Genomic DNA, 24,788 nt, shown 5'->3' on the forward strand with positions numbered 1-24,788 from the left:
AGCTTTTTGCCTCCCCTGACCTTACTTGTACACATCACACGCTTGTGTGAATACACTTGCAGCCCAGAATGCTCTCAGTGTCGATATATTACTTCAAAAAATTTTAGAGCACAGACCTAGAATATGCATGATTTTAGAGTCAGAAGGAAAAAAAAGCTAGTATTTGGCAAAAATATGACAAATAAAATAACTATGTCCTTATCACAGTAATGAGCAACTTAAAATAAATGTTGGCTTAAACCTCAAAGAAAAATACTGTCAAAAAATGCATTTGACCTTCCAGACAACAACTTTAAAATGTAAACAACTCTTGCTTATCTGTACTGACAAAGAGAAATCAATAGCACAGATAGTTTAACATGCTTGGTAATAAAAAACGTCGTACATTGGATTTTTTATTTTTAAAGACTAAGTCTTTACATCAGTTTTAAGTTCAAGCCAAACTGAGAGGCAGGTACAGAAACTTGCCTTCTATGGACTTGTCCCCACACATGCAGAGCTCCTCCCATTATCAGCATTCTCCCCAGAAAAAATTTGGTTTTGAAAGCAAGGATTTACCTAAACTGTTTCCTTACCATATGTCAAGCTTTGTGTTCTTTAGGCGTTGAGGGTCAGAGCTGGTAAAGACATAAACATGTAATTAAAATACAACATGGTAAGAGTGCTGAAAACCAGTCTGTACAATTCTAAAATGGCAGAATTTCTTAAGAAGTAAAGTACCCACACCTAAAGTACCCCCAAACTCAGCATCAGGGAGACAGAAGTTAAAAACAATCAGAGACAACAGGTAAAACATTAAACAAAGTTATCTAGTGGTGGTAAAGCTGTGGGGAAAAGAACATTTGGCCACACTGCTGATGAAAATGTGAATTGCTAAGGTCTTTGGGGAAAGTACTCTGGTAATATTTATTAATATAAATTACATGTATCTTTTTCTGTAGCAATATAATTTACTGAAATTTAAGTAAAAGCATGAGTAGGAAAAGATATTTGTACAAGATGCTATGGAACATGCAAGCAACTCATGAGTCCCTCAATGTATCAATGATAAAATAAACAGCAATACATCATATTATGGAAATACATACAGCTATTGAAATAATATGTTAGTTCTATATATTCTGATCTAAGTGATGTTCATGATTTATTGCTAAGAAACATAAGTGACAGGGAGGGTAAATAGAATAATTCCGTTATTTTCCAAAAATCTTAATTCTGTGCAATATGAATATACAAATTGTATAAGCATGGAAAAGCTATGGAATTTGTAGAAGCATAATTTCAGACTACTTATATTAAGTGAGACAAGAAGGTGGGGATACATGGGAAACATACCCCCCAGAAAAATCAAGGAGGGGGGATAGGGTGGGGAAGTATGTTCATGCTATAAAGTGAAGGGGAAATATCTTAGAACCTTTTCTGTAGTATTTCTCTCTCATTTTGCTTAGTTTTAAATTCAAACATCACATCCTCAGAGAGATTCTTCTGGAACCTTCTATCTAGCTATTATGGTCTTTCACATGTTAGTCCTTGCTTTACAGTTTTTCATATTTCTCCTTGACATTATATTACATATTTATATATTTATTATCTGCCTTTTCCACTAAAATACAAACTCTATAAAGGTAGGGATGAAATTTTATGTTATTCATTATTGTATCTCCAGAACCTAAAATAGTCTCTGATACATAGAATCAGTAAATAAATATTTTCTAAATATGAACGAATTATATCCCATGCTTAAAAGCTAAAAATAAACATGGGGACGGACAACAAACTAAAATGGCAAATAAGGATATTGAAATGATTGAATGAGATAGAATTGACAGCAACTAAAAGATGACTTTAAATAAGCACTAAATTAATTTAGTTAAGCATATACTTTAGGATGTTGAAACTGGCAAGTCATCAAATGGGGTGGAAAGAAAGAAAGAGAGGAAAATCAGGTTGAATGAATAATAAAAAATGTGTATACCTCAGTAATGCCATGAGGAAAAACACAAATATGAAAACAGTTCTTCCGAATACTTATAAAGTTTATGTGTTGGGCACTGGCACATCTTTCATAAAATAGTTTTTTGCTTTAGTGTGTAAATCAATGTATAAGAAGTAAAATAATATTTAACTGTCAGATTTTGGTATTAACACATGGAGAGTAAAACAATAGGAAGTGATATTGAATAAGCAAGTATTCACAGATTCCTAGCAGAATGGGCATGTAGTGCCATCTAACCTGAAAATGCTTATGTGACACTAAAAAAAAATTTTGAAATTCAAAAAATGTCCATATATATATTTTAGGCACAGGTATCAGAACCAAACACTGGTCCTTTAAAGTTAGAATAGTTTTTAGATAAATAAGATGTTCTCAAATTTATAACTATGTAAAATAAAACAACTAGAATTAGTTTCTATAATCTTATAATATAGTATGTTAAAAAATAAAGCCCAATAATTATGCACATATTTTCTAGGTAATCCTCTTTTTATATTTAGGCTGTATAAAAGTAAATTAAATATATTTTTCACTAAGAATACTATTTTTACATATAATTGTATACATTCTAATTTTCAAATAAAACTGAGAGCATGCTGTTAAGGTTAAAGCACACATCATCCACAGAGACAAAGAACTGCAGGAACAATGAACACATTCCCAAGTCATTTAATTCATCTATAATCCACAGATATTTAAAAACTGTATTTAACATGAAATCTCTAAAGAGAAATCTTAAACAAAAGAAATATGTTTTTGTCCATTTTGTTTGAGGGGGGAAAAAAAACTTTAAAATGAGAATGGAATAATTTTCTTGAAAAGGCAACTTGTTTTCTATGATTATTTGGATATCCATTAAAAATTGTTTAAATATTTTAAAATTATGAATTGATATTCTCAAAACTGAATTGTAGCTTATCTGAAAGAACATGAAATTATTATTTGTCCCATAAGAAATAAATTTGTATTTTGTTCTATAATATGCATCTTCTATCTTGAAAAGCTCTTAGAAATATCTATACAATAAAGCCTTGTATAACATTAAGAACAACCTCATTTTTTCCTATTTAAATAAGTAACAAAAATGAACTGATTTTTAGGTACCTATTAGATTTTCTACAGATGACTAAACACATATTTAGATATCATATGTAGGCACATTTAGTTAAAATCAATTAAACTAAGAAGTCCTTCCCTTCTGGCTGTCTATATTTTTCTTTAATCCTGGACAGTGTAAACCCTTATTACCAGTAATTTGCGACTATAACACTGAGGAAAAATGCTAGCCTCACGATTTTTGTCATTTCTCCCCCCTCTTCCCCTGCAGGCTGCTACTGTTGATGGCCTTTATGGAAATATAAATTCAATCAGCAGCTGCAAATTTCATGAGACGTCCATCTTCATGCTGAATTTCTAACTGAGTGTCAAAACAATCTGTGGATTTCTCCCTGATGAAACACACATTGAATTGTAAATTTCTACAATTTCCTCATGTTTGAATTTCAGCTGCAGAAAAATAGTGCTAGCCCAGATACACTGCCTACCAGGTTGAAACAAGTAATTTTCTCTTCTTATCTTTTCATGCCATTTCAAGAGTTAAACTGTTTTAAAAGCTATGAAACAAAACTTCTCCCCCTCTCCAAATTGGACAATTAAATTTCTATACTGTTGTAAGAAAATGAGGCTATAAAAACCATTAACATATTTGATATGTTTTTAAAAGAATTTTTCTCCCAAATATTTACTTGTTTTGTATGGTCTTTATTTATTTAAACTGTATTTGGTGGTGAATAATGTGATGAATTTTGATAAAAATTAATATTTTCTATATATAATGTCAGTATAGTAATTAATGAAAAAAAGCCACAAAACAATAGTAACTCCTGTTTAATGAGGCACATTTTCATTAAATATTTTTCCATGAGGAAAAATATTAAAATGAAGAATTAAAACAGCTAGACTAGCCATTCTTCTTAATATATACTTATAACTAAGTTAGTTTTTCACCAAAGAATCATTTTCAACTGAAGAGCTAAATAGAACTGCTTTTAAATAACAGAACCTATGTTGTTTTACAGTAAATAAGCAAAAGGTTATGTTTTAAGAAGAAACTTATTGACTTGTATTCCAAAATAGCAATTTCTTGTTGTTATAAACATCATTCACTAATGTTACTAACAAAGTAATTCATAGCCCTATTTAAAAATTCAACAATATACTGCAGTAAGCAACCCTTTTGGATGGCCTATAGAACAAGTAATGAAATAATTATTCATTCAACAAACATTTATTGACCATCTCCTGTGTGCCAGGTAATGATTACCAGGCCATGAGGATACAGAGATATGCAGAACACACTATTTCACTTTAGAGAAAGCAGTCTACTTGAGAGAGAAAAGAAAATAATTTGTTGAAATGAAATAAGGACTTTAAACTAGTACAAATTTAGGAAAGCACTGAAAAGAACAACTCTTTCAATGAGCAGCTATAAAGGCTTTCAAAAGGAGACATAGTGCACTTGCTTCAGCAGCACATACACTAAAATCGTAACCATCCAGAAAGATTTGCATGCCCCCCGCCCAACCAAGGATGACACACAAATTTGTGAAGCTTTCCATTAAAAAATAGAGCGTGCAATATAGCTCCTAAGTACATACTCAGCCAGGAAAGCACCAGAAGGGAGAAGCATTCTAGGCAGAGGAGAGAATACAATTAAACATGTGAAAGCATGGAATAGCATAGTGCCTGTGGAAAACTGTTAGTAACTGGAGCTGGAGAAGCAGGTTTATATGTGGTGTGACAGAATAGGTAGGCTGGAATATTTAAAAATTTATTGTAACATTAATTTTTTTAAGTAATCAAATATTTATTCAAATATTATCCAGAAGGCAATGGGGAAAATTTTTAAGCAGGAATATAAAAATAACGAGTGCTATCCCTCAAAAGGATATAAAAGTTATAGTATAATGATTAAAATCATAGACCCCTGGAGCCAGACTTGGTTCAAATCCAGCTCTGCCTTGTGCTACCTATATGATTGTAGGCAAGTTACTTTCTCTATGTCTCAATTAGCTCATTGATAATCCAGTGATAATGCTATATACTGCTGGGTCAGTATAAAAATTTAGCATCTTATTATTACTTCTATTGTTATTACTATTACTTTATAATTTGGTGTATAGGTTTATATAATTTGTCTATAGGTCTAACTCTAAAATGCAGGAGTCTTAAAATGAAAACTAATTAAAATCACCTGGAACACTGTGGCACAAATTAAACACTCAACTTCTTTTCACTAAGAAAACATTTACTGAATGTTTATTATGTACCAGACATATGTAAAAGTTAAAAAAATAGTTAAAAATAAAATACCAAAAGAAGTGAAAAGTTAAAGTAACCTTGAAATAGATTTTTAAAGTTAATAATACAGAGGAGAATCAACCAACATTCTTAAAATATTAAGATGTTAAGAGTTAATCCAATTTCATCAATGTTAAAAAAATTCAGAAAATAACTTATAACATGGTAGTCCACAATGATGTAAAAGGGGCTTTGCTTCCTGCTATAAACATACAGATATGGTGGATAAAATACTTTTAAACTAGAAACAGACATCAAAGTCAGAGCCCTAGGCTTAAGTGGAGACTTCCCTGGGTTTCAGAACCAACTCTAGGCCCTAAAGGCTGAAGGCTTGGAATGACAGCTTTAAATCCCTTGCCAGAAGAGAATATTCGCCTTCAGTTGGTCTCAGGTAGAGAGGAAGAACTGAGCATGTTCATAAAACTCACAATATCAAAGAGTTGTTGCTACTCATGAAAATATAACTAAACAACATCCACTGGCCCATGAACTCAGAAGCAGCAAAGAAGCCAGTTAGTTTAAGACCTTCAACTGGAAAGGAAAGGGGTAAGTTACCAGCAAGAAATCAAAACCTCTAGAAGTATTGTACGTATGTGAAGTTTTGAAATCTACACTACTACAATGTGTGAATATCATTAATATAAAAATAACATAAAATCTGAATAAACCACCAACAGGGGCCCTAAATACTACAAACAGAATACCCAATTACAATAAATAGAATATAGATTGTTCTCAACCTACAATGGCTCAACTGCTTTTCAACTTTATGATGGTGTGAAAGTGTACCCAAACCACCATTCTGTTTTTCACTTTCAGTGCATGTTCAAAAAAATTACATGAGATATCCAACAATTTATTACAAAACAGGCTTTGAATTAGGTGACTTTTGCCCAACTGTATGCTAGTGTTGAGTATTCTAGGCACATTTCATTAATCTGATGTTCACAGATTAGGTGAATTAAATTCAGTTTCAACTTAACAATATTTTCAATTTATAATGGATTTATGGGAATACTATTCCACTATAAGTAAAGGAGTATCTGCAATTTGAAAGTATCTAAAACAAGAATGTTTAGAATGATTTTTTTAAAGGTGAAAGAAAATATACAATAAAAAAGAACAAATATATTTTTTAAAGAACCAAATGGAAATTCAATAAATAATCACTGAATAAAGAATATGTTAAAGAAAGAAAATTGAGCATAGAAAGAAAAGTGGTATATAAGAATGAAGTATGAGAAAAGATATTGGCAAACATATTGGAAAATGAAATAAGCACAGAAAACTAGTAATGAAAGTAACAGTAAATCTTGGAACGTGTATTGATAATTGTATTAATCTGGATTGACAACAGTGCCCAGATATCTAGTTAAATAATATTCTGGATGTTTCTGTGACAGTTTTTTAAAAATGTATTTTATTAGTCCATTATGGTTATACATAATAGTGGAATTCATTTTGACATAACTGTACACAAATGAAAGATAATTTGCTCAGTACTTCCTCTTTTCCTTACTTCCCCCTCCCCCTGATTTTCTTCCTCTATTTACTGATCTTCCTCTTATCTATGTATTATATGTTTTTAAATTTATACATAAAGGTGGAATTCACTATGGTATATTCATATATGTATATAACATAATTTGGTCAATTCCATTCCACAATTTCTCCCTTTTCTGTTGATGTATTTTTAAAGATAAAATTAACATTTAAATCAATGGACTTTAAACCAGATTACCCTCCATGATATGGGTGGGCCTCTTCCAAACAGCTGAAGGTCATGATAGAACTGTCTGATAGACTTTTCTAGAACAAGAAGAACTTGTACCAACAGAATGCTCCACTGTGCGTTAGGAGCAGAACAACCTAGGCCCGCTGCGTGGTAGGAGCAGAGCAACCCCAACAGAATGCCTTTGGAACCCAATTCTTCCATGGGATTCTAACTTCCCAGCATACCCTGTCAATTTTGGACTCATTAAACCTCCACAAACATGTATGCCAATTCCTTAAAGTAAATCTCACTCTCACTCATTGGTTCTGTTTCTCTGGAAAATCCTACTATAGAAGGTATTCAAAAAGAAACAGAAACTAAAATACTAGATAGTACAAGAATGTGCAAATGAAGATGAGAGTAAAAGGTAAAGTTTTAAGATTTTGATTTTATTTGTGTGGAAGTTCAACAGAGAAATTAACTTTATGCTCTGTTAATTCAAACATGCATGTTAAAATATATAATAGTAAAGCTGAGGAAGAGAGAATAATAAAAAGTTCATCAATCAAAGAGAAGGCTGGCGAAGATAAAAGACAATAAATATATGATTAAGAGAAAATGTGAACTCAAGTGATAGAACCACATCTAAATGTGTCAAAATTATAATAATAAATGATTGCAATCACCTGGTAAAAAACAAAAAAAATCTATTTTATAATATCCACTTATTCTCTGTTTTGAAGAGTTTAGCTAAAATATTATAGCACATAAATGAAATAAAGAAGAAAAAATATACCAGATCAATGTTGGTCAGAATAGAGCTGGTATAACAGTATTAATAAAGAAAAATGGATTAATAGATTTTAATAAGGCTATTACTTAACAATAAAAGGAAATATCTATTGCAGTAAAAATAATCCTGAAGCTATACATACTAACACACTCTCAAAATACACAAAGCAAAAATTGATATAATTATACACAGAAATGTACTAAGACTGAACTGAATTGAAAAATCTTAATATGCCTCTCTCACAATCTACTAAAGAAACAAAGTCAAGATTTGGAAGATTTGGAAAGTTCAGATAAAAAGTCTGATTTTGTAAATATAATCTTGAAGAGAATTGCACGTCTGCAATAGATTGTTTTAAAGTACATATGGAATCCTAGTAAAAATTAACTATAGGCTACAGAGGCAGTCTCAACAAATACCAAAAAGCATACATTGCATTAACATACATTTTTTTTGTTGTTGTTGTTATATTTTACCCATCACTACTGGGTATTATATAGCAGGGGGTATTTTCAAGTTTAGTCTGACTTATTGTTGGAAAAAGCAGTCTTCCTAAGAGACTAGAAAGTTTACCATAATTTGTTACTTATTGACATATATTAAATTTTTAAAGAATATTTTTTTGCTCAAAATGATGGTGCATACCCATAATCCAGCAATCCCAGAAGTTGTGGCAGGAAGTACGAAAGTTAGGGGTCAGACTCAAAAACTTAGCAAGGCCCTAAACAACTCTGCGAGACATGATCTCAATAAATAAATACTCATTGATACTCCACTTGTGAAGAAAAGAGTTGTATTTAATATTAGTTCTCTAGGAAAGAGGTAGAGGCAGAAAATAAGAGTAAGATTGAATAAATAAGGTAGGAAAAAGGGGAAAGGAGAGAAAAAAGAAAATAGAAGCTAACACTTAACAAAGCACTTATTATATCCTAGACATGGTTTAAAACACTAACATATTTACTTACCTAATCTCTAGAATAACACAATAATGCTAGGTACTGTTATTCTATTATACAGATAATGAAACAAGTGATAGAATAAATCACAATCATTCCAGTTTTCTTTGTGGGATAAGATACTCAGTGGACTTAGAAGCAATACTAAAAGATGAGTCTTGGCTGAGGGTGAAGCTTGGTGGTAGAGCACATGCTTTGCTTAGCACATTTAAGGCCCAGGGTTCAATTTCCAGACCACCCCCCCCTCCCCAAAATGAAAATACCTATGAATAAAATAAAAAAAAAAACCTATGAATAAAAGGCAATATTTGGAGCAATAAACTCTTCTATCTTAAAGATTATTTTTTATAACCTCTTTATTTTGCAGATGAGAAAATGCAGGCTTTTAAAGAGAACAACAATTACCCATGCAAGATAACAGAACCTTAAAATGACAAAGTCAGTACAAGAAGTCTTAAGTCTTTGTTGTGTGTTTGTATAAAAATTGTTAGTTATGGGGCCGTAGTTGTGGCTCAGTGGTAGAGTACTTGCCTAGCATGCATGAGATATTGGGTTCGATCCCTGGCACCACATAAAAATATAAACAAATAAAATAAAGTTTTGTATCCATCTACAACTAAAAGAAATTTTAAAAATTGTGAGTGATGACCTAAAAAGTTCTTGACAGTATATTCTCATGGTATTCAAACAGTAGCCATATGAGATATACAATAGCTTCAAACTCAGCAGATAAAAATACAAGAATTCACTAAAATTTTTTAGTAAAAATTTTACTAAATAAAATTTATTTTATTTGTTCCAAGTAAATGTCTCTAAGTATTCAAAATGACTTTACAAATCACATTATATAGTGACTCCTAAGCTTGGCTGATGATTGGAACTACTAGAGGAGACATAATATACAGATTTTTCAGCCACCCATAAACCTAAGAATTCTGATTCGATGGGATACAATTCAGTTTTGTTGTCTCTGTGAAGTTTCCATTTCTTTTATCAGTCAATTAAAAAATCTCTTATACAAATACTGAGGAGAATATCAAGATTTAAGAAGATTATAAGCCAGCTTTTGTTATAAATGTATCTCCATATCTCACGTTCTATGTAGTAAACTGGTATTGGATAAATAAAAACACTCATTTTATTGCTATTTGTATAGGTTAAATATAAGGTATTTATGTTAAATTCCAATTTAGTAATAAAAAATAAAGTTTGATGCACTTAAATCAGTGGTATGCTGGTAAATGTTTAACAAATAACTAATCTATGGGCATATTGCCAACAAAAATATTGGTTGGATTATAGTTATTTTAATATTAGAAGATTATTTCCTCAATTTTTGTGCTTATTCAGAATGCAATGACTATAAACACAACATGCACTAACATTTTCTCCATTACTTTCTCACTATCAACAAAAGAATCAATCAATACCTGATTTGTATCATTTGACAATTTCTATGGATTATTTACACTAAGAAGTATCTACGCCAAGTTCAGCTGCTAGCATGATATCACTGATTATGAAGTTAGGAAGGAATACACAGGACCCCATCTTACTGTAGTTCCTCCTTATGTGTAGGGGATGTGCTCCAAGACCCCCAGTGGATACTATGGGTAGTACCAAACCCAATTATACTATTTCTTCTAATGCATTCCTACAAAATTTAATTTATAAATTAGGTAGAATAAGAGATTAGAAACAGTAACTAATAATAAAATAGAACAATTATAACAATATGCTATAATAAAAGTTATTTAAAACTTGTGAATAGTTTGTTTCACAATATTCCATTTAATATTTTGTACTGCTGTTAACCACTGCAGAAATCAAAGCCATGTTATAAAGGGGAACTAATTATTTTCACCATATAGATATTACAGGTACAGATAACTCTCAAGAGCAAATTAGGAAGTAATGAGTTTTAAATATATATTTAAATATATATTACCTTTGTCACTAAAAATAATTAAGTAATATAAAACAAAAAGTAAAAATTTAAGTTTATGTGATTCAAATTTTACTAATGTTTGGTTTTACAAAATTCATGAATATTTAACAACTGGCTCTCAACAACTGGTGCAAACTGTCTCCAATGTACAACACTGAAAAACTCATAAGTCCTATTGCTTTTTCTAAAATTTCACCTAAAATCACATTTATTTTGGTCTTAAAAAAAAAAATCTGTCAAGTTCCTGATTTAGCAAAAGCCAGTTCATAACAAATTACCAGTATGCCCAAAGAAAACCCAAATCAATAATCTATTTGATTATATTTTATTTTATATACATATGTATATTTTTTGCCATTATACATGAGCTCTCTTATTTTTTTTTGCATTACAATTCTTTTTTTTTTAGAGAGAGAGAGAGAGAGAGAGAGAGAGAGAGAGAGATTTAATTTTTTTTTGTTTTCAGTGGACACAACATCTTTATTTGTACATGGTTCTGAGGATCGAACCCAGGGCCGTGTGCATGCCAGGTGAGCGCGCTACTGCTTGAGCCACATCCCCAGCCCCCTGCATTACAATTCTTAATACATCTTTATACGACAATTTATCATATCTCTGTTTGTATATAAGATATGTTGACACCAAATTCACATCTTCATACATGTATTTTGTATAATGATGAGGGTCTCCTTCCAACATCCATGCTATTATATTTTAGATTAAAATTTTTACAATGATGTTTAATTTAGATTATAAACTTACAAGGAAAGGAATCCCAAGCTTAAATCTTTGGGTCTGACATGTTTATTTTGCCCTAATATACTCTGTCAATGTAACATTGCTATTCCAAAATAATCTTATTAGGACATTTTAGTGGAAAGTATTATCTATTATAGGCCATTTTATGCCTAATCCTACTTCATTAGAAAAAGGAGATTAAAAAAAAAAAACAAAAACAAGAACTGCAGGTGTGATGGTGCATGCCTGTAATTCCAGCAATAGGAGGATGAGGCAGGAGGATCACAAGTTTGAAGCAAGCTTCAGCAAATTAGTGAGACCCTGTCTCAAAATAAAAAAATAAAAAGGATGGGAGTTCACAGTAGTTAAGCTGCCGTGGGCTCAATCCCTGGTTTCTAAACATGAAAAAAAAAAAAAGTAAGAGAAAAGCAATTGTAGAAAAGCAATTATAATCGCAATTTGAGACAGATACTGAAGTCCTAAATGGTCATAGATGAGAAAGTGAGTAGTTTGGGATAGTTCTGATCTTATCAAGAGCAGCCAGGTCCTCAGGGACTAAACATTCCACATACATCAAGGGTGTAATCAAAGGTACAAGTTACATATGTATAAGCAACCTACCAATCCTGAGTATAGCTAAAAAGCCAATGCCACTTGACACCTTTCCAACACAACAATGGCCCCTAAACTCAAACTCCTTTGTTATATTAAAGATTCATAAGCCATGCCAAACTCCTTTATTATATTAAAGATTCATAAACCAGGTTCAGACCTAAAACTATAAGCTTCAACCATATTAGCTGAACTTTAGGTGATTAAAAATGTAAAGCTGCCTAGAATCTATGATCCTCAGGCATTGGGAGAGAGAACTGTTCCAGAAATTTCCATCATGACAGCAGGGAAAACCATAGTAATTGGTTAAACACTGATCTCCCCCTTAAGAAATACACCACATAAAGACAGAATACATTGGTGTGGTAGACTGCAAAGCTAGTAAAAGAAGAAAATTTCAAATTCCTCCTGATAGTTATCCTATAGTTTTTCTACCATAAAGTTAGTAGCTACCGTCTTTCCTGCTACTTGAGTGCTACCTACAACAAATGCCATTATTTTAAAAACACACACACAAATTTACATATATATGTATATATTTTTATTTATTTATTTTAGTATTTTTAATCTAGGGCCTCACTTATGCTAGGCAAGCTATCTGTGATGGAGCAACATACTCAGCCCTTATTTTATTTTGAGACAGGGTCTCATTATTAAGTTGCCTAGGTTGACCTCAAACTTGGGATCCTTCTTCTTCAACCTCCAGAGTAGGTGATTTAAAAGTGTACATACACAACCATGCCCAGCCCATTATTATAATTTTAATATCCATATAATCAGATCAATCATGTAAGTACATCTGTTTGAAATTAGCCCTATTTTCTTCAATGTATAATTAATATGTAATGTCAGCATTTTGCTTTTTCATCTTACATATAGCTCCACTTCATACTTCTGCTACCATTGTCTTTTTTTCTTTTCTATGAAAGGATTTTGTCATTTCCAAAGGTCACTTTAATTCTATATGAATCTTTTAAAAAAATCTGTTAAACATCACTGCAATTTATTAAAATATAATCTATAATTATTGTTATTATATTTTCACCTTTTCCCTTCAGATTTTAATTTATTCTTTAAATAATAGCTTGGAAATTTATAGCACTTATTGCTATTCTGACATGCAGGATTTTCTATAAACTAATGTGGAAAGATTTCTAAGTACTGGAGAAGACAGAAATATTTAAACAATCATTATGTTTCCATGACTCTCCTCTTAATTATGGAAATAAAAAAATACCTCAGATATTATATTTAGTAACATTTTAAATAATTAAAAAAGTGAGATAAGTATGTTGTCTTACTTGTGAATACAAGTTTTTAAAAATTCTACAGATACAACATGTTTTCACAGAATTAATGAGTTTGTACCTAAACAAGTCTACTGACAAAACAAAGTTAGTGCCAAAAGTTAATTGTAGCGGACTAGGGGTGCAGCTCAGTGTAGAGCACCTGTGTAGCATGTGTGAGGCCCTCAGTTCAATCCCCAGCAACACACACAAGAACACACACACACACAAACAAAATTAACCATAGACCATAGCTGGGTGCCATAGCCTGTAATCCCAGCAGCTCAGGAGGCTGAAGCAGGAGCATCACAAGTTTAGAGCCAGCCTCAGCACCAGTGAGGCTCTGAACAACTCAGTGAGACCCCTGTCTCTAAATAAAATACAAAATAAGGCTGGGGCTCAGTGTTTGAGTACCCTTGAGTTCAATCCCGGGTACTCCCCTCAAAATATTTAATCTTATTTATGATGGCTCCTTCACTTTGATTTGGTCTCAAGACATACATAATGACAAGATATTTAAAGAAAAACACAGAATCTGCATTTTTATTTAATGCCTGTATCATGGATGTTGAATAAACACTAAACAAATGCAAAAGATGCATTTTTGTTCCTGGAGATGATTACAGTTTAACATTATCCTAAAATTTATAAAACCTGAAGTCTGTTTCATGGCTTATTAACAATAACAGTAAGTTTACCAGCCTTGATAACACATTTCTAGCTTTGTTTTCTCCAAACTACTCCTTTGATTGCAGACTTTACTCTCACCTATATTCACTTAAACTAGGAATTCTTATCTCTACAAAAAGAAAAGATAATCTTAGGAATAATCAGGATCAAAGGTATCTTGGTTAGGTCCCTAGTGATGCAGTCCACAGAATTCTGTGGACAAACAGACCACAGAATATATGACAACAGAAGCACATTCAATGCTATATGATTCAGAGCAATGAATAAAAAACGGTTTTATTAAAAAATCTGTAAATGTTCAGGTAGCTGTCCAACAGAAACAAACAATTTGAAATAAATCCATTACCTTTAATATAATCTAAGTATACAAGGCACAAAGCATTAAATCAACATATTAACAAAGGAAATCTTAAAATAACTTATCTTAAGACAATTGAAAGAAATTATTACACAGAGAAAATTTTCTTTTTATGTATCTTTGAATAAAAAACATTAAACAAAATTAAAATCCAAAAGAAACTACTGTTCTTCTATAAATTGTTTGAAAAAAATCTAATTAAGCTTGAAGGTTTCAAATGAACAAAATTGCACTGACATATTTTTATGCATCAGCTGTTTCCCAGGGATGATTAAATTTTAAAGAACTACTCTACAGATTTCAATAATTTTCTCAACCTCTCTGTTTAAATGTTGCAACATTAACCCTTGATTTTTTATTTTTTATGTGACTTAATAATCCCCCAATATGAAGAGGACATTTTTCTATTCAAAGGTAATTAAATTGTTGGAGAAGTCTTTCACTAAAATTGCCCTGTTGTGCTACCTAAGCAATTGTTTAAGCAAGACACTAATTTGGTTAAAGCAAATTATTATTATAATTTTCAAAATACTTAATTAAAATGTTAAAGTGAATAAGTAAGACAATAGGTGAAGTTATTATGTAAGAAATAAAGGTGATTTAGACTATTTTTTTAAAATTAGTGTCCCTTTCTTTGAAAAGACTAGAAATTCTATTAAATAAAAATCATAAAATTGTTTAAATGTAATTAAAATAATTTCTAAAAGCAGAAAAATACAAACCCAAATGTATTCTACAATTCTATTCAACATGTAATACTAATACATATTTTAGTGTTCATGTCTACATTTTTTAAACATTTTTTTAGTTGTAGATGGACACAATATCTTTGTTTTATTTGTTTCTTTATGTGGTGCTGATGATCAAACCCAGTGCCTCACAATGCAAGGCAAGTGCTCAATCACTGAGCTATGACCCCAGCCCTCATGTCTACATTTAATAGCAAAGTCTTGTTATTGAACATAATTTTGTAAGCGTCTTGATTGTAGACTAACAAAAAATCAAAGTACAAGACTGAAGAAAGAAAAATATCAGAATGAATTTTAGCTATAAATTTATACGTGCCCTTTTTAATTTCAGTGAATATGCCGTGAATCAGATTAAACTTATATTAGATTTAGATAATAGCCCATATATACCATATCTTTCTGTTGGGGAAGAGGTAGCAAAATTCATTTAATTTTCGAATAGGCTGATTTGAAGTTTAAGAGAGAGGTCTGGGTTGCAAAGTAAGGTTTAGAAATCATCATGTTTAGTAACTGAAGTCATAGGAGTGGACAAGCTGAAAAAAGAATTCTTTGGGAAATTCAAGGATATAAGAAGTGCCTGCCATATAACTAGGAATAGTTCAGAAACCTGCAAGAATAATCAGAATGGTAAAATGAGAACAAGGAAACAATAGTATAATTAAAGCCTTAAAGAAGTTAAACTGTGAAAGTATCTTGAATTTAGCAAAGAAGATACCAGTAGTAATCATACCAAAAGCAACTTGAGTAGGGGAGGAGAAATCTATCTTCTAGTAAAACTCATAAAGAACAGAATTATCCAAATACAGGAAAAGTCTCATGTGAACAGCAGCTATATCAGAGAGTGAAAATACATAGTAGAGTATAAGGCTGGGGTTGTGGCTCGGTGGTAGAGTGCTTGCCTATCACGTGTGAGGCACTGGGTTTGATTCTCAGCATCACACAAAAATAAATAAACAATATAAAGGTATTGTGTCTGTCTATGATTAAAAATTTAAAAAAATACATAGTAAGGCTGGGGTTATGGCTCAGTGGTAGAATCCTCGTCTAGCACACATGAGGCACTGTGTTTGATCCTTAGAAACACATGCACACGCGCGCGCGCACACACACTCACACACACACAAATAAAATAAAGGTATTGTGTCCACCTGCAGCAAAAAAAAAATTTAAATATATAATAAAGTAAATAAATAATACTAGCTTAAACAAGATAGAAGTTTACTTTTATTTCATATAAACAACTTAAGGAAGACAGGAGTCCAGGACTTAAATGGTAGTACTCTACAATCATAAGGGATTCAGGTTCCTGAGGTCTGGCTGTTCTGCTGCTCTTAAAGTGCCATCTGGGTCATGAAATACTGAAAAGGTCAGCCAGCACATTCACATTCTAGCCAGCAGAAGGAGAAAGAAGGGGCGAAGAAGAGAATGTCCTTTCCCTTTAAATGATTTATCTCAGAAATCATACTCAACTTACATCTCATTGCCCAAAAGTATGAGAACACATACTGTGGGATCTAACTTGGTCTAGAAAGTGAGGAAGACATCACTAAGAAAGATGTTCTTAAATGAGGGTGAGTAGTTAGCTAGATGGAAGAGCTGAGGGTAAAAAGGAGAGAAGGAGAAGAGGCAAGGGAAATGTGTAAAGACCTGGTATAATATGCAGAAAAGGAACTGAAAAATCTAGTGGGCCTAATGCAAGAGATCAAAGGAAAGGGTGAAGTGGAATAATACTCAACAGGCAGGGACCCGATCCCATGTAATGCCTCTTAAATTCCTTAATCATAAGCATGGCACAAAGCCACTAAATTAAAGTCAAGTCATATAATCAGATTTGAAATTTAGAAATCTCACTAAATCTAATCTCACAGTGTAAAGCCTGGATTAGAGAAGGTTGGAGGTAAAAAATCAAGTAAGAAGAAGTTGTACTTCAAGAGAAAAGTGACAGAGGCCCAGACCAGGACAGATAAATTAGAAAGTAGTAGTAGTAGTTCAAAAGCCAGTTAGAAAGTGTAATCAACAGTACTGGTGATGGGATGTTGAGGGTAAATAAGAAAAAAAGAGTCAAGTCTGATTCAGGTTTCTGACCTAGACATCTAGTTGAGGATGGTCATCAATTACAAAGTCAGGAAATATCAGAAAAGCAGCAAAGATTTTTGTTTTGTTTTTTTGTATAAATAGAATAGTTTCAGTTTTAACATGTTAAGTCTGAGGTCCAGAGTCTGGAATCAGAAAAAACAGTGGGCAATGATCTAATATGTTTTAGAGTAATCAGCACTGAAGCCATAAGAGTAAATTCTATGGCTTGAAGAAGATGTACAATAAGACTAGTAACAAGCTGAGAATAACATTCCAGCAAGCCCAATCACTTGAAAGATGAGAAAAAAAAAAAAAATTAGAGACATTTTATCTCACTTTTCCAAGATTCTACTATAGTAGGACTGAAGTGGAGCCTAGGAATTATAAAACTTAAAGCACTATGATCAATTCTGATACAATGAGTCCAGAGTTTTCTTGTCATCATTGCTACCAATCTGTGTGATCCAATGAATTAATCTCTAGAGACGCTCTGTGGTGGGGCGGGGTGGGGGGAATGAAGATTCCATGGTTAAATTAGTTTTGGAGATGTTACATTCTGCCAATTAAACTCCTGTGTTCCCTCTTAGAGATTCCCAGCACACAACAGCAAAATTAAAGGCTTTAAGAAGTTCTGTATTTTGTTAGATAACCTATTTAGCATTGTTGAACAAATTGTCCCCTAAACTTATTTAGCTTCAGAGTACCTCACTTTTATTATCTTCTAACACCTAAAAATACTAAAAATGATCTGAAAACACTGCTAGAGACTTTAAGCAAACCATAGTGAATCACTGTAAACCATGATTATAAAAGACATAGAGTAGTACTAATGACCACAGTAAAAGTTACACATGACCCTTGAAATGATAATGTACAAAGATACAAACAGAAGGATTGAAGAAACCATAATAGAAGACACACTAAGGGAGATAACTGGGCAGAAAAACCAATGAGAGAATAGGCAGTTCATAAAAAGCCTTGGATCCTACAAATACAACTCACCTTTCAAGGCCTATTCAATGTTATTTTTCTCTTTAGTCTAATACGACTATATAGAAATCTGCTACTGTGGATAAGATGGAAAAAAGAACATGAGCTTTGGAATGAGAAGGACTTGTGTTAGCATACTGATTCTGTCAGGTACTAGTGAATCAACTGGCCAATATGTGCCTGAAATGGTTGATGAAAATGATCATGAAGGCAGTGATAACAACAGCACTCCCGATCATTTACTGATCACAAGCCCTTTACATGCTCATTTACTATTCCCAATATTTCAGGATAGGTGGAATCATCTCTATTTTATTGAGGATGAAACGGAAACTTAGTGATTTCAAACAAATGTTTAAGACCTTAAGAGACTGTTTTTAACATCAAGAAGAATAAGGTGTGAATGAATTATTCTGAAGGCTGTAAAATTCCATACAACTTTTAGGTATTACTAAATAAGAAATGTATATAAATATCTTTGTTATCTATATACACTTGCTTGTTAAATCTTTTTTTTTAAACAAAGACTTTGTTTAGTAATACCAATTATCAAGGTTTGAGAGATATAAACTTTAGTTTCTTTTTCCTATTCTTTTTTTGGTACCAGAGATTTAACCCAGGAGTGCTTAACCGCTGAGAGATATCCTTAGCCCTTTTAAATTTTTTCTTTTTTAAATTTTTAGATAGGGTCTTGCCAAGTTGCTAGGATTGGCCTCAAACCTGTGATCCTCCTGCTTCAGTCTCCCAAGTTGCTGGGATTACAGACATGTCTTCTGTGCCTGGCGGAACATCAGTATCTTAATAATTAAATACTGACTGACCTTCTTTCCTCTACTGTTTTGTTTTAAAATTATAGACTTAGAAACATTTTTAAAGCTGTGGTAAACCAAATGCCAAAATGATCACTGAATTTAAGTAAACAAAAGCTCAAGTTTCTATGGTGAACTAGTACTATTAATGAACTAGGTGCTAATAACCACACTTCAGTAAATTCTCTGGACACATTCATAGAAATGTTAAATTACGTGTTAAATATAGCTTTCTAATTAGAGAAAAAATGTTCAAGTCTGATTGAGGGGGAAGTATACTTTAAAGTCATAGAAGATTGAATATTTTAGTTCTTAGAATGAAGAGTGACCAAGGGGCATGACTGGACTATTCTGGGTTTAGTATTAACCTACTATCTCAAAAAAATCTTTAAGTTTTTATGTATGAGTCTTAGATCTGAAACAGCTCTGTGTGTCTCTTCATGACTAGTGGTACTTGAGCACTCAAACCCTATGTATTCTTCCTCAGGCACAATGCAACTCAACTATAAAAGTGAAAGTACCATGATAGGAGTTTAGGATACAAAAATGAATATGATTAAAAAAAAAAAAAAAACTCTACCTTCAAGGAGCACTCAGTCTGATGAGGAAGATACTTTCAGTGTTGAGGTTACTAGTAAATGTCAATTTACTTTGTATTTTTAGTTTTGCAGATTAAACAAAAAAGAAAAAATGATACAGTTCATTCTTCATTTCCATACCAAATTTTATAAAACAAAAAGACAAAAGGCTGTTTTTTTAAAATTAAAAGACTATGAGATTATATTAATCTCCTCCTTAAAATCTTTAAATAGCTTCCAAATACATTTGGAATAAAAATCAATTCATACTTAATAAAAATCAACAATTCTTCCCTCCTTCTTTTCTTACTACAACTTCTAAACTCATGGCAATTTATTTGTAATCTTAATATAGGACTGATTTTCCCCACAATTCTTTATTTCCTTCCTTCTTCCATCTCTCTTCTTCTTCTTCTTTTTTCTTTTAGGTGATTAAGTAGAGAAGCTTAAAATGATTTTGAAACATAAACTTCTAGAGTCCTGTGATTACAATAAAATTATACTATTTTAAATGATATGACTATATCTTAGGTGCAACCTAGCAACATCCCCTCCTCAAAAACAATAAATTGTTAGAATAGTAGACTCTTACAAATTAAAGCATCCACAATGAGACATCAATAACAGTTTAACTGAAGAATTTCTCAAATCATGAGATTCTAAAGACCAAAAACAGTAGATTTAAATTTACTCAACCCCCCATAAAATATACAAATATATCATGTTATTACAGTAAAAAAAAAAAAAAAAATCTAAGGCAAAGGTAGGCTCTTTCCATTGTAATGTTTAACACTCCCAAGAATGCTCTTTTACTACTTTTATATGATATTTCAATGGATTTCAGAATCATAGCTTTTAAAATGCTCCATATGTTGAACAGCCTATAGTTAGTAATGCATTACATCAGACTTTTGTACCATAAGAAAACATTAATTTCAGTTTTAAAGTACTACCCTTTCTGTTGGGTAGCATAATTTATAACTGCAATACAGCACTTTTATAGGTTTGGTCCCCAGGAAATTGTGTTTGCTATAGAAAGGTACATCAGATACAGGAAGGTAAAAGGAGTATCTGTAAATCAATAGCATGGGAAAAGAGAAAATAAAAACCATAGGGACAAAAAGCTTAGTAAGAATGACCAGGTGGGATAAGTAACATAGGAACAAATAGCACAATATACTTCAAAGGGCTATGTAGTAAAAATATTTTACAGAATAGAAAAGTGAGGGGTGGTCATTATTATAGTATAAACCATCATATAATCTCTTCGGGAACACAAGAAAGAGTGCAGGTACCAGATTTGTTTGTTAAAAGTACAGACATTTCAAAGAAACACAGCTTTCATGATAATTTCTTCTAGGGTCAGCATGGCTGGTTTTGGTGTATTGCTTCTTTTATGGTACACAGGAAATTGTCACAAAAATTAGTTATTTCATTCTGGTCAAGCTGTTTAATGAACAGGGCCATTCTTTATTCATGGCACCTAAAAATTTTATTTATCTGATCCATTAACTAGTTAATTTAAATTGGAACATTAATAGTTTTTTAAAAAGAAATATTTTTGCCATTTCAGCAACAAAACTTAATATTTGAGACAATATTCTTAGGTCTCTAAGAGTTAAAAAAAAAAAAAAAAAACTTCAGAGATAGTATATTACCAAGGCCTCCTTAGCCAGTTTTCTAAAGTACAGACCGATCAATAAAAATCAGTCTGTATACTTTCCAATTGGAGAGAATCTGGGCACTCAATGGAATGCCAAATAGTACTGGCAGACGTTTATTCTTATAGAAAGAGAATGCTATGTTTGCAATGTTCTGTTAATAGCATGCTAACAAGTATATTTCCTGTAGGGTTACTAATGGACAGGAAAAAAATATAATAAAGCAGTGAATAGTGGACAGCCATTCATGCTGCATAGATCTACGGTTGCTAGAAAGAAGAAAAAGTTAGTCCTCTAATCTTAGGCAGTCATAAAAAAGAATCCTCTCTTGTTAAAGCTCAAGAGATTCTGAAGAGGGAATAAAAGAGAAAAAACTCAGACAGATTATGCTGTCAATTTTAGTTGTCATAATGTGCTTCAGAGATAAAACATTCCTCTGAATGGCAATTGAACAGATGGAAATTTTCATTTTTGGTTAACTGGATGGAAGAATTGGACCAGTACCTAAAATGACATTGAAATGAAGCTTAAACCCCCTCCCACAAGAAAGAAACAGATGCATCACTGCAGATACAAAATAAATTATTGAACAGTGCATATATTATATTGGCATCATTGTATCCAACTGTACATCTGCACAATGTTTTAGTCTCCTGGTGAGAGAACAGACATTTCTGAAAAGGAAAATAGGCAACTACTGAAGTGAATCAGATAAGTATACCATTTGGGTAAGAAAAGCCAAAGCAATACTTCACTGAATTTGAAGTTATTCAAACAGTGAGGGAAAAGGAATCATAAATTATACAGATTCCAATGCCCTTGATCATATACATTGATGTAAATGAGGAAGATTTTGAAATATAAAACTATATTTTCATAATCTTAAATCAGAATGAATTTCAAAAATAATATGACTACACAAGACCCTATAGGAGTTAGGGCTAAAAACTCTTGCTTGTTTTCACAAACAAGTTATTAGTATATTAAACTAAAACTACAATCCTTATCTTGAGGCAAGGATTAGAGAAGACTCACAGTATAGGAATGAAAAGGAGACCTAGTTGGTCATTTAAAGTTAACAAATGACCCTATGAGTTGTGAATTAAGGAAATGGGATTGTGATGAACTCCATTTGGCTCTTTAAATTCCATTTCTACATTCTGACAACACTGTCCTGGTTGGTCCTTTCCACCTCCTTTGCTAATCCAGCTCTTGCAGCTACAGGAGCTGAACCATGCAGACAGCTTGCACCACTCCACACTTCCACTCAGTTTCTCTTAACCCTTTATATTCTTGCCCACCTCTTTACTTAGTCCATCTGAAAAGGAAGTACAAGGGTACCAGTTTTAGAAGACTGGTGAAACAAGCAGGCTTTATCATTTTCTTTAGTTTTAAATGTATAGTCTCGGCTGGTATTGGGCCAGCAGCACTGCTGTGTTATAAAAGGTGACCTAATAAGGTCTGTTCAGAGGATATAATGATGATTGAAATAATAAATCCTGGGGTTAGTGCCTAAAACAGAAAGGCACAAAGGAAAAAAATGTATCCAACTTAAGAAATATTTTATAGTTAATAGAAGTCTGACGTCTTTTTATTAAGTCATTCATCATAATATAATACATGTTTACTAAATATCTAAAGTAACAGAATATTTTCTCACACACAATGTTCAATAAAACTACATTTAATAAGGATTCACAACTCTGAAGACTAGCTGAATTATGCTTCACATGACTATTAAAACAGCACAGGTGAGAAAAGCATGTTCAAGGCAACCCTACAAAATATTAGTAGAGAGCAGAGAACACAGGGGCACAAGGAATTACAAGTCTGTATATGTAAGTACAGTCTTCACAATATTATTCCCTATAGAAATATAATTGCATAGGGAAGTCATTCTTTGAATTCTTCCAATCATTTTTAAACACAAGCAAATATGAAATAGGGAAGAGCTCATTAAAGATATAGAAAGGCAAATATAACCTAAAAGCAAAAATATAAGAAGGTTGAGCCCATCTGGATTTATTAGATACAGAAAAGCCTTGAGGGGATTAGCTAGGGATGTGGGATAGGAGAAATGGAAGGTAATTGGGAATGGGGAACTCACATTGGCTCCGTCCCTGGAGTGTTTCTGCCAAGGAAAGAGAATAAGAATAGAACCTTCAGGAATAGTATCGTATGGTGGCTGGATGCCCAAATAGTCTATTGCTAAAAAAAGGCCATGGTATGATAGAGTAATGATTCACAGAAGAACAAGAGAAAGAAGTAGTCCAGAAATCATATTGTGTTCCTCTGACTCATTACACATGCTCTCTCTTATTTAAACTTGAGTTAGTCTATTAGCAATATCTTTCGTTGTTTTTCTGCAATCAATATTAGTAGAAACTTTATGAATAGACAAAACAAAATATTTCAAAAAACATGCTGTGTACTCCAAGTGCTCCATCTTTAGTGGTCACAGTACTTACAAGGAGCCAGGCAAAAATTTTTAATCCACAGAGCAAGAGGACATGGAGGAGTCGCAGGCTTCTTTATTAGGATAGAAGGAGGCCAAAAAAACTAACTTGAAAGAAGCAGTGTTTTTTGTTTGTTTGTTTGTTTAGTTGTAGATGGACACAATACCTTTATTTCATTTGTTTTATTTTTATGTGGTTCTGGGGACCAAACCCAAACGCATGCTAGGCAAGCACTCTACCACTGAGCCACAACCCCAGCTCCCCCACCCCCCGCAGAGTATTTTTAATTAAGGGTTAAATTCAACTCTTAACTTTCATTATCATTAGAGATAGATATTAAAGATTCTTATTTTGAAATATGTATTTTCAAATAAAATATCAAATGCCATTTATTAGTATTAAACATGAAATAAGCTAACTTACAAATAAAGTATTTCTTAAAAAATAATAGTTTAGAACATGTTGAAAGATAACCTCTGAATCAACAATATGCTAAGAAACTCTGGTGAGTCAGATGGGAGACTGCATTTACCTAAGTATAATGTCTCAAATGAGTAGAGAAAAGCTTAAGTGCTATTAATTAAACAGTATGTGGCAAATGGTTAAACATTAAATCTACTCATCTCCTATCAAAAAGACCACCAGAGACGAAATGTTTTTTTCTTCTCTTGCTCATCTTATTTGTTGAGCAGATGATGAGTAGATTTTCAATGCTGACAAATTACACTCTACCGAGCATTAATTCTTCAACACTCTAAAGATTATATTAGACTTGTTAGCGATAAAGTACAACTATTTTAACTTTTTTTCTCTATCATATTGTCTACTAGATCTTTTTTTTTTTTTTTTTGCCCATCAAAAATCATTATGTGTTGCCAGGTATGGTGTGGCTCATGCCTGTAGTACCAGCTACTTGGAAGGCTGAGGTGGGAGAATAGATTGAGCCCAGGCTTTAGAGACCAGTCTGGGCAACATAGCAAGACCCCATCTCATTTTAAAAGGAAAAAAAACAAAACCT

General features: G+C 32.3%; 1 protein-coding gene and 1 non-coding gene across 3 annotated transcripts in view; one reads left to right on the plus strand and one right to left on the minus strand.

Annotated features, from left to right (window-relative positions):
* The window catches only part of Ndufaf2 (NADH:ubiquinone oxidoreductase complex assembly factor 2), a 184,135-nt gene that overhangs the window by 127,971 nt on the left and 31,376 nt on the right, over nucleotides 1-24,788 (minus strand). The gene's annotated exons all lie outside the window — the stretch shown is intronic.
* On the plus strand, nucleotides 4,515-4,620 carry LOC114095019 (U6 spliceosomal RNA). Its single transcript, XR_003583183.2, has one exon. It is a non-coding gene; the product is annotated as a U6 spliceosomal RNA (small nuclear RNA).

The sequence above is a fragment of the Marmota flaviventris genome, chromosome 5, assembly GCF_047511675.1.
Source record: "Marmota flaviventris isolate mMarFla1 chromosome 5, mMarFla1.hap1, whole genome shotgun sequence".
NCBI classification, from domain to species: domain Eukaryota; kingdom Metazoa; phylum Chordata; class Mammalia; order Rodentia; family Sciuridae; genus Marmota; species Marmota flaviventris.